Raw genomic sequence first — 13,465 nt, forward strand, 5'->3', positions numbered from 1 at the left:
TTTTATTTTGCGTGCTAATGATAGCTTGAAAGGATTTAGATTAATAAAATACTACATGAATCATTTTTTCCTATTTGATTGTAAAATATTTATGGATTGTCAAAAAACTATATGGAGTTCTCCTCGGTGACATTAAACAGTCACAACTGGCCATACATGTAGGAACTTGCAGACCATGAGACAGGGTGGTCTGTACCAAGACAGACCCGATATCAAGACAGGGTGAACAGGACAGGCAGTGATGTTCAGATCCCCCACTCAGAAAGGAAGTACACTAAAGGTCCTGGTCTTCAATTACTTCATTTGCTTACTTTGAGTAAAGGTGCCGGAAACAATAGTATTTGTATCACAAAAAGCACAGACTGTAATAAAAGTCAATCCAAAAATGATACTTTAAACTGAATTCATAGATTATATAAAAGAAATTTATAAATTCTTTATAGTAAACATAAAAATAAAGATATTTGGTATTTAATTAATTGATATATAGCATATAAACACATATAAAGTGCATGATGGCATATAAATTTCAACTTGGTGCTTAAATACTTTCTGATGCACTCAATAAATTCACAATAATTATTGCTTTAAACATGATTTACTAATCTTTGGATTCCCACACTCCTCCCCACCTAGCTCCAATGAGATCTACTAGGTTGACCATACCATGTAACTTACCTTTTATTGTTTGATTACAGTTTGGAATAAAAAATGAAAGCTTATTCTAAATATGACAAAGCTTTTATTAAATTTCACAAGGCTTTCAAGAGTGGACACATCAACAATGTAATTGTCATTTTATTTTTTGAAAATGTGTTTGACTGCCGGTCTGATGCATGTAGATGCTGCGTTGGCATATAGCGATTCCCCTCTTTGTGTGTGTGTGCATGCGTGCGTGTGTGTGTGTTTTATACATAATATAGTAAATATCTTTTGAAAAACAGCTTGTCAAATTTCAACCAAACTTGGCAGGGTTGTTCCATGAGTGAAGGGCTTCCAAAGTTGTTCAAAGACTTAAATATGGCTAGAGCTTAGATATTTTGCATAAGGCATTGTCTGGTAGACATTCACAAGATTTTCACATTATACCCCTTGGGTCAAAATAAGCACTGCGCTATGGTTCATAGATTTTCCTGATATGTATGTAGTTAAAACTTAAAATCTTCTCCTTTGAATTGACAAAGGCTAGAGGTTAGATATTTGTCATGAAAAATTGGGTAGTGAACCTCTACCAAGATTATTCATGTTACATCCCCAAAATTAGCTTCACCCCTGGGGTCATATATTAAGGTTTACCTTATATGTATATAGCAAAAACTTTTAAAAAAATCTTCTTATCAGAAGGCTTAAGGCTTAGAGCTTAGATACTTGGTAAATAATATCATCAGTACGTCCTTTACCAAAGTTGTTCAAATGTTGCCCCAAGTGAAATAGCACCAGGGTGTCATAGGTTTTCCTTAAATGTATAAACATGTATAGAAAAAAACTTTAAAAATATTCACCTCTGGATTGAGAAAGGCTAGATGTTTGATATTTGGCATGAAACCTTTACCTGTGTAGTAGACCTCTGTCAGTATTGTTCAAATTATAGCCCTGGGGTCAAAATTTGCACTGCCAAGGAGTCTTCATAGGTTTTCCTTATATGGTATGTATATAGTAAAAAAAAATCTTGTCTTAAGGTACAAGGTTTACAAGGCAACAGGGTGTCTTAGGTTTTCCTTAAATGTATATACAGTAAAAACCCGCTTTACGACCACCCCGTTTACGAGACCAACCCGCTAATACGAACGATTTTTTAAAGACCCGATTTTTTTATTCTTTAATTTAATGGTCGCTAACCCCGATTTTGAGACCACCCTGTTATTCCGTAATACGACCAGTAAATTCAGTCCCATTTTGTAAATTCTGTACATTTAAAAACCCATAAATACGACCGCAGGCACTTTCTCACCTTGATATTGACATGCATGTATATTGCTGTAATCTTTTTGACACGTAGTGTAAACAACAGTTGTCCTAGTTTTACGACATTTAACGACATCCAATTTACGGAACGACATCCAATTTACGGCAGAGGTCAAGGTTACTTTGTATCAAACCCGGAAATTATCAATAATATTGTCGATAATTTCTTAATTTCACACCTTTAATGTCATAACTGAAGGATTAAAACAACAAAATATTGAACAGAAAACTTTCAATAAGTTTTTTAGAGGTGTTGCTGCTATCATTATCTCTTTCGTTCCATAATTTTAAACAAACATAAACACGATTAGGTTTTTGAAGTTGTTATCGGCGATGAAAACTGTGAAAATAAATAATTGAGTAAGTCATGTCATTCTTTTAACAAGAATGTAAAATATGTTTGTGTTTTAAAGACATTCATAATACATTTTGTACCTCTAAAGAAGTTTAAAAATTTATAATGTTAAAAGGTAAAAGAAAATAAATGAAAATAAAAAATAGTGTATGCTTTATATTTTCTCATTTGAAATAGGTTAGCCCAGAATTAAACATGTGTACAGTACATGGTATCCTTAATATATTGCCTGGTTTTCTGTTTGACCAAACTCATTAATGAGACCAACCCGCTATTAAGACAGATTTGTAAAGTCCTTCATTGGTCTCATTAGCGAGTTTTTTACTGTACATGTATAGAAAAAAACTTCAATATTCTCCTCTAAATTGACAAAAGATCTTATGAGTAGATTAGTGTGGCATGAAACAGTTGTGTAACCCTACCAAGTATTGTTTTAATTTAGCCCTGGTGTATAATTTGCTTGTGCGAGTTTTTGGAGTGATGTCATTAATTTTCGTTATGTACTTGTATGTGTAATTAAGTTATTTTTAATGAAGTTACAAGTGTGCTATGTATAGTCTTTAGTTTTGTATGTCCTAAATTTGTCAATATCATTTAATATCTTTAATTTGATATTCATTTATTTATTTCCGCTGTTGGTCGTTGCATTTATTTTTTCCTATGAATTGTGTGTTTTTCATGTTAAACATAATAATGTTTCATCTACAAGTTCTTTGCTGAATGATTTCATTCCACATTTTGTTTTATTTATAACTTACAGAACCTGCTATGTTGCGTCTTGTAAAGAGTTAAGTATGATAATATAAGTTATTTACATTAATATCTCGTATTTGTTACTATTTCAATATTGTAGTACTGCAGTATAATAAAAGGTCTTGCAAAGTGCTGATTCGTATTGTTCTTCAGTTCGTCAAACCATATATCTAGTATCCTGTGCTGATTAATAATCATATATTCGTATATGTTTCTTATTGATTTATCTATACACTCTTTCTTCTTTTTCTCTATTTAATTATACTTTAGAATGATAATTAAGTCCATTGTTGTTCTTTAAATGACTTAACTTCAGATTAGATCGACTTCTTATTTTGCAGTTTCATAGTAAAATCATCAATTTTCTGATTAATCACAAAATATGGGACCGTTGCAATCCAATTATATCTTTCTTCTATGCTTTGCATGCGCTTGTATTCTTATATCTTTAACTCATATTCTTTGATTATCAGTTTTTTGTTGAATAAGTATAGATATATCTCTGGTTAATTGCTAATTTTGTTGAAGTTAATATAAATGTCTTGTAGTGTTGATGTTTTTTTATATTTATTTTTTGGATATAAAGGCAATGTTATTATTAATATGTATATTATTTGATTTCTTTATTTTGTAAGTATTGCTCTTTGTTATTGTATCCTTTTTGTTAAATAATAGTTGTTATTAATAATACCATGCATCTATTACTTCTATTTTGGTTTAGATCTGCTGGAATTTTTATCTTTATAACTTATTTATTTTTTCATTTATAAAATAAATATGGGTGGTTTCTTTGTGGCTTTGGCTAGTTTTTTTTTTCTTTTTTTGTAAATATATAAGAAGTGTATTGTTATATAAATAAATTATTTTGGGTATTGTCTTTTCTGTAACGATATAGATTAATTGTTGTATTTGTGTAATATGCGTTTTCCAGGTATTTCTATATATTATTGTGTTTTGAATATTCGTTTTGTTACATTTTGTCTCAGAATTCTCTCACGTGATACGTAATTCCGAAATTGATTTGTGTGTCGATATACTATATATAGTTTTAATTTATTTCTTGAATTATTATCGTTATCGATAAATGATAAAACCTGAGTTGTTACTATGTTAATAGTTGTTTTTATTTCTATTTATGTTAAATCAATTAGATATATGATTTACTTTTAATAATTTTATAATGATGTCCTTGTTCAAGTTAAATTCACTACTATCGAGTGTTTCTCTTGGTTGTAGTTGTTATCTCATATCCTGACTTGTTACTGACTTTAATTAATCATTGAATCATCGTAGTCCTTCTTTTAGCCCCAATATACAGATTATATTTATATCTGCTATCTTAAACTTGTATTTATAAGTTATTTTTCGTGATTTTATTATATTATAAATTATTTTATAGGTTTAAGATATTTTCTGTCAGCTTAATCTATAGTCTTAGAAACGTCAGTATAATATTTTCACACGTATGGTAATAAATTATTTTTCAGACTACTTCCATTGCGTTTTTTTTATTTCTGTGATTTTAATCAGTTAATTTTAGTTTTTTTAACTTATATTTCTCTATTAATTATGTTATTATTAATTGCTATGTCTTTATTGCTTGTATTTTTTATTATTTGTTACATTTTAATAATATCTTTATGGATGAGACGTAATATAATACAAAAATCTAAACTAATACTGTCTTTCATGAACTCTATCCTATTAAACATGCCAATTATTTGCTCTTTCACACAATTTAGACAATTTATTAATGTGATCTGTAATATCTAGATAAACTTATATTAAGTATATTAATAATATAATCTAGAAAAAATTTTACATTAGTTAACTGTAAATCAGGTTATAATTGCATTATATCTGTTTGAACGACTGCCCTTTTTGATTCATAATATCTTTATATCAAAACTTTTTCACTTGTTATATTTCTGCGATTACTCGTTGATCACCTGCGTTCTTATCATGAACATTATTGATACTATCCTTGGTCCTAGTATAAGTCATATGGTTTAATTACGTAATTCAGTTTATGATAATGTTTTAATTAATAATTTTATTAAAAATAATAAATTTTTCTAATATCGTATTCGTTTTAAGTTCTATATTTATTTCGAATTTTAATATGATTTTTATGTTCCTCGGCTCCTTAATAAGTTTTAATGTTATATATTCATTATTATTTCCTTTATAGGTTATTTATTGTATTTGTTAACCATATAATGATATGTTTTATAAATTTCGTCATTAGCCTGTGACGCATTATTGTTATTGTTTTGTCTTTCTTCCATTTCCCTCTTTTTCTTCATTTATGATTTTATAATATATTTGTATTTCTATTCTATGATATGCAGTGGAAAGCTCTCTTTGATGTTAGTTATATAAATACTTTTTCTATTCTTTAATTAGATTTTCAGGTGTGCTCTTCCTCAGAATTTGAACCGACATGTTGTACTTTTACCTTTCATGGTCACTTGATGTCTGGTTCTTATGCAGCATTGTTGTTTAGTTATTACTAGATATTTAATTGTTGATATTATATCTTACATACATGTTTTGTTTATGATGTATATACATATTGATTGTAATTATTATTTTTCTTCTTGATCCTCTCTAAATTGTCATGTCTTTTTTTTGTTATTAAAGTTCTAATGTTAGTTATCGTATCATCTTCTATTTCATATTTATCTTATTATCATATCTTTATTTATTTTCATATTTTGTTATAAATATTATTATCTTTATATATCGATGTTTTTATTTACTTGTTTTGTGTAGTGTTAGTGTAGTTCTAAATTAGCCTCCCGGATCATTTAAACTCCTCTCTTGTTTCATAATTATGGCTAATGCTTCTTGTGTTTTTGTTATAGTTATCTTAAAAGCTCTCCATAATAATTGACTAAGGCGCTGATATCAAATTTTATTTCTTTCTCTCCATTAAAATATATCAGGCGACAATATAAGGCTCTGCCTCTTTATGCATATATTAATCTATGTTATGTTGGACAATTAAGTTCTCCTCCTCTGTTATTATTGTAAATTTGAGTTAGGCGGACAGTAATTTAGCCCTGTCCAGTTTTGTATTTTTAACTATAGAGTACATTATTATATGCCCTTCCCGCATTCATTAATAATACGATAGGTGACATAATGTTATGACGAGTGTGCATAGTTTGTTATTTTTTTCTATTTCGATTTCAATCATATCAATAGTAATATTTTTAATTCATAATTATTTTTTGTTTTCTCTATTAGGTCATTTTATAAGCTATTGTTTTTGTATGTTACTTGTGATCACTATTTCCTACATGGCTATCTGTAATAATAGGTGCTATTATATATCTAGTTTTTCTAGTTGCTCTATTTATTATGTAATTCTACGTTAAATAATATGAAGGGTGGTTATTTTTTACTTCCCATTGTTGTTATTAATAGTATGATTTGATTAGGATAATTAAGAGTGATTGATTATTATATGAAAATGTTTTAAATTTAATGCTTATTATTGTTATATTAATTATATGTTCCTTATATGACGATGCTATTGAGTGTGTCAATTATGCTTTTAAAAGTGTACTTGATGTGAAAACGACATTTTTGTGTGTGATTAATATAGTGATCCTTGTTGTATATAAATTTCTGAAATGTATATTCTGTTAATTGAATATGGTTGTTCTTAGCTTCATGTTATATAGAATTTTACTGTATCACTGCAATAGATACACAACATATATGTTTATTATGTTACATATATTGTATAGTTATGTTAAGTTTCGTTGTTATAAGATCACAGTATTTAATCTAGTTACATTTTACAGTATTTTTTTGGCTATCGGAGGTTCTTTTGTTGCCTGCCGTTTTGAATCTAGGGAGTCTTGTGTCCACTGTAGTCTATTTTCATGGGTATGGGCTTTTTATATTTCCGCCCTCATTTTTCACGAGGCTTTTTGTCCGTCTGTTCATTTTTTTCTATTGGGTTAGTTCTTTTTGTCCGCCTGTTTTTATTCAGCGTAAGGTTTTCGTCTTTGCTCTTTGGCATTTTATGGTGAGGCTTTTGTTCCTTTGTGAGGGCTTTTGGGTTCTCGTTCCTCCTTTGTGCGTGTGTTGTGTCTATGATTTTTTTTTTGTTGATGAAGAGAGAGAATGGCGCGTGTGCGGCGGAGCGAATAGACCGACGGGTAAGTGTGCGACGGGAGCGATGGATCGCGTATCCGCGTCAGTGCTGGAGGTCAGATCCGATGTGTGTTTGCTGAGCAGGAACGTGCGGTATAACAATATGAGAGAGCGCGATAGAGGGCGAAGCGAGCATGGATGCGCCTGAGTGCGGACTGCACGGGGATGCGCAGCTTGTTTGGATCCGTATGTGGGTCGCGAAAACCCACGTATGGTGGTTTGCATGACAGCAGGCGAGAAGTATTGTTTAAAGAGGGGCTGTCAGCTGTTGTCTTGAAGGTGTAAAAGTGATGTTGAGTTGGAGAGTGAGGAATATCCGGGTGTTCGAGTTGATAGAGGTTGGTCGGATTTCAATAAGAGGATGTAGAGGGGTGGATAGTTGAGAGAGTGTGTGGTGGCCGAGAGTGAGAGACGGTAGCAGAACAAAAGAAAACCTCCACCATACCGCTATCTACTGTTTGCTCTCTATATGTAAATTAGTAAAGCGGAGGATTCATTTCCCAATCTGCTATTTTTAGAAACGAACGTCACTGCATGCTATAAAAAGCTCTCAGCAGTGCTGTTTTGATGAAGCTTAACAGTGATATAATGCATTTGGTAATATAACTGAAATACTTAGTTGAAACATCAGGCCACTTTAAATAGTTTTGTGAATTTTACAAGATTTGTGACTTCAAATTTTTTAACAAAAAAATGATTGTTACATTGTGGTACAGCACAAGTTGTACATGTCTTGACCATATGACTTGTTTAATCAATGAAAGGTGACAGAATTAGGCTTACTCACTTTGCTTATCAATTCACCTGAAATAAATGATACACGATTCTAAATTCATCTGTTATAATCAATAAACAAACTGTTTAATGTTGAAAAAAAAAATTGCATTTAGTAAAGGGAAAACCATGAATATGGCTGTAATAATCTACCATCAACATACCACTGAATATGAAAACTTTGATTTTTAATTTTTAAACATTAAACTACAAATACTTCGCTGTTTGATCCAAGTTTCATTTGGAGAGAGTAAAATAAATGTTGATACAAATGTATTTTGTCTCATAAAGTGTAAAAACTAAGGTAACAAAATAAAAGTTTTCAAATGTATTTACCAGTTTATCATAAATACCATATCAGTATAATAAAAAGTACAAGTACTTGCATTCTATAACTAGGATTTTCACATTAAGTCAGCTCCATTAAAGGCTTTTGTTTTTAGTTGAATGAGATATTGATGCAAATCTTTTTATCTATTTAAGATGAATTGTAAACTCCCCTAGTCATGAATCTCATTTTGGATATTATTTACATTTATAAAATGTATGATGATAACCGGTCTATTCTGTATTAGATAATAGGAAATAAATGGATGATTCGGACTATTTGTTTTCTATTTTTTATATTAAGTGTTAAAACCTCAGGTACTGCTGATAAATACAAGCATATATCTATGCAGACATTTTCACAAAAAATCTTACGACAATTTTTGTCGTAAGAGAAATCTTACGATAAATCTCCTTTTCACAAAAAATCTTAAGAAAATCTTAAGTGCAAAATCTGTCGTAACTTTACGATAGGTCTTCCCCGTTCGTAAGTGTATTTTTTTCTCTCTTAAGGGTAAACTATCATGTATCTCTTACCTAAACTGAATAAAAACAAACAAAAAGTTGGAGGACAACTAAATATTAAGCAAACAGTATGCTATAAATAACACAAATTGAGGTATAATTATTTTTCAACATGTACATTTGTGACGTCATGACTTGATGACGTCACGATGGAGAGGGTTATGAATAGTTTAAAATAATGTGAACTATATTGTATACTAGTATTATTGAAAACTTATAATTTGTACAATTGGTGAGTTCGATTTCATTGCCAGCATGTACTAGTGGTACCTTTTTATTTATTAATAACATAGTAGACCTTCTTTCTGAATCTTTTAGATATATATAATTATCTTCAATCAAGATATAAAGTATATCAGTTTGAATCATATTTTTGTTCTTATTGAAATTTGATGTGTTCAATAGATATTTCAAGCTCTTGATTACTTGATTTTAAAACCGGAATTAACTATAGAGCATGCACATCAATATCAAATGAACGTTGCTATGGATGTTTTTATTGTTAGATTTATCGTAAGTGAATTTTTTATCTTAAGATATAATTTTAACTTACGAGTGGCTTTGTGAAAATAACTTAAGATTTAACTTACGATCATCGTAAGTGAAAAACTTAAGATAAATCGTAAGATTTTTTGTGAAAATGTCTGCTGTATTCTAAGTTGAATTTTTTATCTCTTTAGTCTTAACCGGCCGTCTGCAGCTGATTCTACTGTGACTTTCTTCAATGAGATGTTTCAATGTATTAAGTTTCATGTTGTTTGATCCAAGTTTCATTCAGAGAGATTATATAATAAATGTTGATACAAATGTATTTTGTCTCATAAAGTGTAAAAGCTAAGGTAACAAAATAAAAGCTTTCAAATGTATTTACCAGTTTATCAGTGTAGTAAAAAGTACAAGTACTTGCATTCTATAACTAGGATTTTCACATCTAGCCAGTTCCATAAAAGGCTTTTGTTTTTAGTTGCATGAGATATCGATGCAAATCATTTTATCTATTCAAGATGAATTGTAGACCCCCCTAGTCATAAATCTTATTTTGGATATTATTTACATTTATAAAATGTATGATGATTACCTGTCTATTCTGTATTAGTTAATAGGAAATAAATGGATTATTCTGTCTATTTGTTTTCAAAGTTTTATATTATGAGTTTTGAATCCTCGTACTTCTGATAATTCAAGCAGATATCTCTGTATTCTAAGTTGAATTTTTTATCTCTTAAACTGCCGTCTGCAGCTGATTCTACTGTGACTTTCCTCAATGAGATGTTTCAATGTATTAAGTTTCATGTTTACAGTGTAACTTCTGAAAACCGAACACCTGTGGGACTAGCCAAAAAGTTCGGAATTTGGAAGTTTCCGGAATTGAGAAGTTCAGAATTATCTGAACAAATAGAATTAAAAAACTTTAATACTATATTTCATTATCACATTTAACTGAATTTTATGAAACAGTACCATAATGTTTATTATCACAGTTTATCCTTTAGTATATTTCATTTATTATATACTTATAAATGAAATATTGATGAAATAAAATGCATCTTTTCATTTTCTGTATTTTCACTGTAAAAATTTATTTTTCACTGCAGTGAAACATATTTTCCGTATTTTCACTGGTGTCTTGCCAGACTACTTTCTTTTAAATTCTGCCAGTACACAAACTTTAAGAATCATGTATTTATAGAAAGAACTTGAATATCCTCTATGTAGTACCAGCTAATAATTTTTGCTTTCATCATATTATACTTCTCGGTTTCTTAATTTTAACAATAACAGGTTGATTGTAATAGGTGTCAAGATAAATGGTAGGTTACTACTTGTTTTTATGCCCCCTTTCGAAGAAGAGGGGGTATATTGTTTTGTTAATGTCAGTCGGTGTGTCAGTTTGTCCGTCGGTAGACCACATGGTTTCCGCTGATTATCTTGAAAAATATTTATCACAATGTCTTCATATTTCACATAGTGATTGGTCATAACTAGTAGATGACCTATTGATTTTGGGGTTACTACATGTAGGTCAAAGGTAAAGGTCACAGGGCCCTTACATGTCAAAATGGTTTCCGCTGATTATCTTGAAAAGTATTTATCACAATGTCTTCATATTTCACATAGTGATTGGTCATAACTAGTAGATGACCTATTGATTTTGGGGTTACTACATGTAGGTCAAAGGTAAAGGTCACAGGGCCCTTACATGTCAAAATGGTTTCCGCTGATTATCTTGAAAAGTATTCATCACAAAGTCTTCATATTTCACATAGTGATTGGTCATAACTAGTAGATGACCCCTATTGATTTTGGGGTCACCCAGTCAAAGGTCAAGGTCACAGGGGCCTTAAATGTCAAAATGGTTTCCGCTGATAATCTTGAAAAAAATTCATCACAAAGTCTTCATATTTCACCTAGTGATTGGCCATAACTAATAGATGACCCCTATTGACTTTGGGGTCAAAGATCAAGGTCACAGGGGCTTTAAATGTCAAAATGGTTTCCGCTGATTATCTTGAAAAGTATTCATTACAAAGAAGTCATTTTCACATATTGATTGGTCATAACTAGTAGGTAACCCAGTTTGATTTTGGGGTCACTAGGTCAAAGGTCAAGGTCACAGGGGCCTTAAATGTGAAAAGGGTTTCTGCTGATTATCTTGAAAAGTATTCATTACAAAGTATTCATATTTCACATAATGATTGGTCAAGGTCACAGGGTCTTTGAATGGTAGAATGTTTTCAGCTCATTATTTTGAAAGATAATATTCACAAAGTCTTCATATTTCACAAAGTGATTGGTCATAACCAACAGATGATCTGTATTGTTTTTGGGGCCACTAGATCAAAGGTCAAGGTCACAGGGGCCTTAAGTGTCAGAATTGTTTCTGCATATTATCTTGAAGATTTTTTATCACAAGTAAGTGAACCTATTGATTTTGGGGTGAGTAAGTCAAAGGTAAAGTTCACAGGGTTCTTGAATGTCAGTTTGGTTTCTGCTTATTATCTTGAAAACTATTTATCACAAAGTCTTCGTATTTGTAGTATTGATTGGTAATACCTATTTGATGACCCCTATTGATTTTGGGTCACTAGTTCTAGGTCACAGGGGCCTTAAATACCTCATTATCTTGAAAACTATTTATCACAAAGTCTTCATTATTTTTCTTTTTTCCATAATTGAACACTTCCATGTACCCATTTTTGGCAAGTTTCTGTAACAAAATTACCAATTATGTGAGTCAAGGGCTAAAAAGGGGGGTATATGTGTCCGACATTCTTGTTGAAGGTTTTATTTTGAAGGTTTCTTGCTGGGTCGGTTCATTGAACGCCGCCTTTCCTTATTGATTTTGTTTGTCATATTTTATAATCTCAAGTATAATTTTCCTTCACACCTTTTTCAATTCCGGATTTTGGAAATAAATCTTAATTGATACAGCCCAAATTTTACCAGAAAATCGTTCGGAATTTAGAAGTTCCGGAATTCAGAGGTATTAATTAAATAGAAAACAGAAGGAGAAATTTCGGGACCCTGAAAAATGTTTCAGAAGTTTCCGGATTTTAGAAGTTCCGGAATTCGGATTGATTGTAATTTATTTTTATTTCCTGTTATCAACATGGTCAGTCTTACTGTCTTAGTGTATAAAGCAAAGAATGGTACACAGTTTCATATCATCTATACATACTTATTATTTTGAATGTTCATTTAAAACTTAAAGATTGTATACTTGTGTATGTGTTGTCAATTTTTTTTGTGATTGAAATAAATATTCTTAAAGTGGCCTTCATTTTTTCTAAGGTTAAATATGTTATTTTTAGATGAAACCGGTTCATATAATAAATTGTCCATTCAATAAAATTAAGGTGTATATGAAATTTGTTGCCAATAAAATACAGAAAAAATAAGAAAACTCCACCATACCGCTTATCTACTGGTTTGCTCTCTTTATGTAAATAAGTAGAGTGGATTTTTTTTCCCAAATTTTTCTAATTTTAGAAACGAAAATCACTGCATGCTATAAAAAGCTCTCGGAAGTGCTGTTTTGATGAAGCTAAACAGTGATATATTGCACTTTTCCTAGGAAATATTACTAAAATACTTAGTTTGAAACATCACAGAATTGTTTTATCAACAAAAAATAAAAGCTGCATGCCACTTTAAATAGTTTTGTAAATTTTACAAGATTTGCAACTTCAATTTTTTTAACAAAAAAATGATTGTTACATTGTGGTAAAGCACAAGTTGGTTTGTATATGACTTGTTTAATCAATGAAAGGTGACAGAATTAGGCTTACTCTACTTTGCTTATATATTTCAATGTGATTCACATTCCGTTTGATTAATTCATTAATCATTAATTTGCTGAATTTACTACATTGATTTGTTTTCATTTTTTTTTCAATTTTAGAAATATCACAAGAAAAATTTATATCAAAATAAGTCAGCCACCCGAGTATAGGGCATAGTCAGTCACTGCATGAAATAAATGTGCAAACTGACCTGACTATGCATGTTGGAAACAAGCTTTCCTGCCTCTTACAGCATTGATTATTCTTTTAGATAATTTATAAAAAATGGATTTTATACCTACAGAAAATTTAC

Source organism: Ruditapes philippinarum, unplaced genomic scaffold, assembly GCF_026571515.1.
Source record: "Ruditapes philippinarum isolate M1 unplaced genomic scaffold, ASM2657151v2 ctg8502_1_1_1_1, whole genome shotgun sequence".
NCBI classification, from domain to species: domain Eukaryota; kingdom Metazoa; phylum Mollusca; class Bivalvia; order Venerida; family Veneridae; genus Ruditapes; species Ruditapes philippinarum.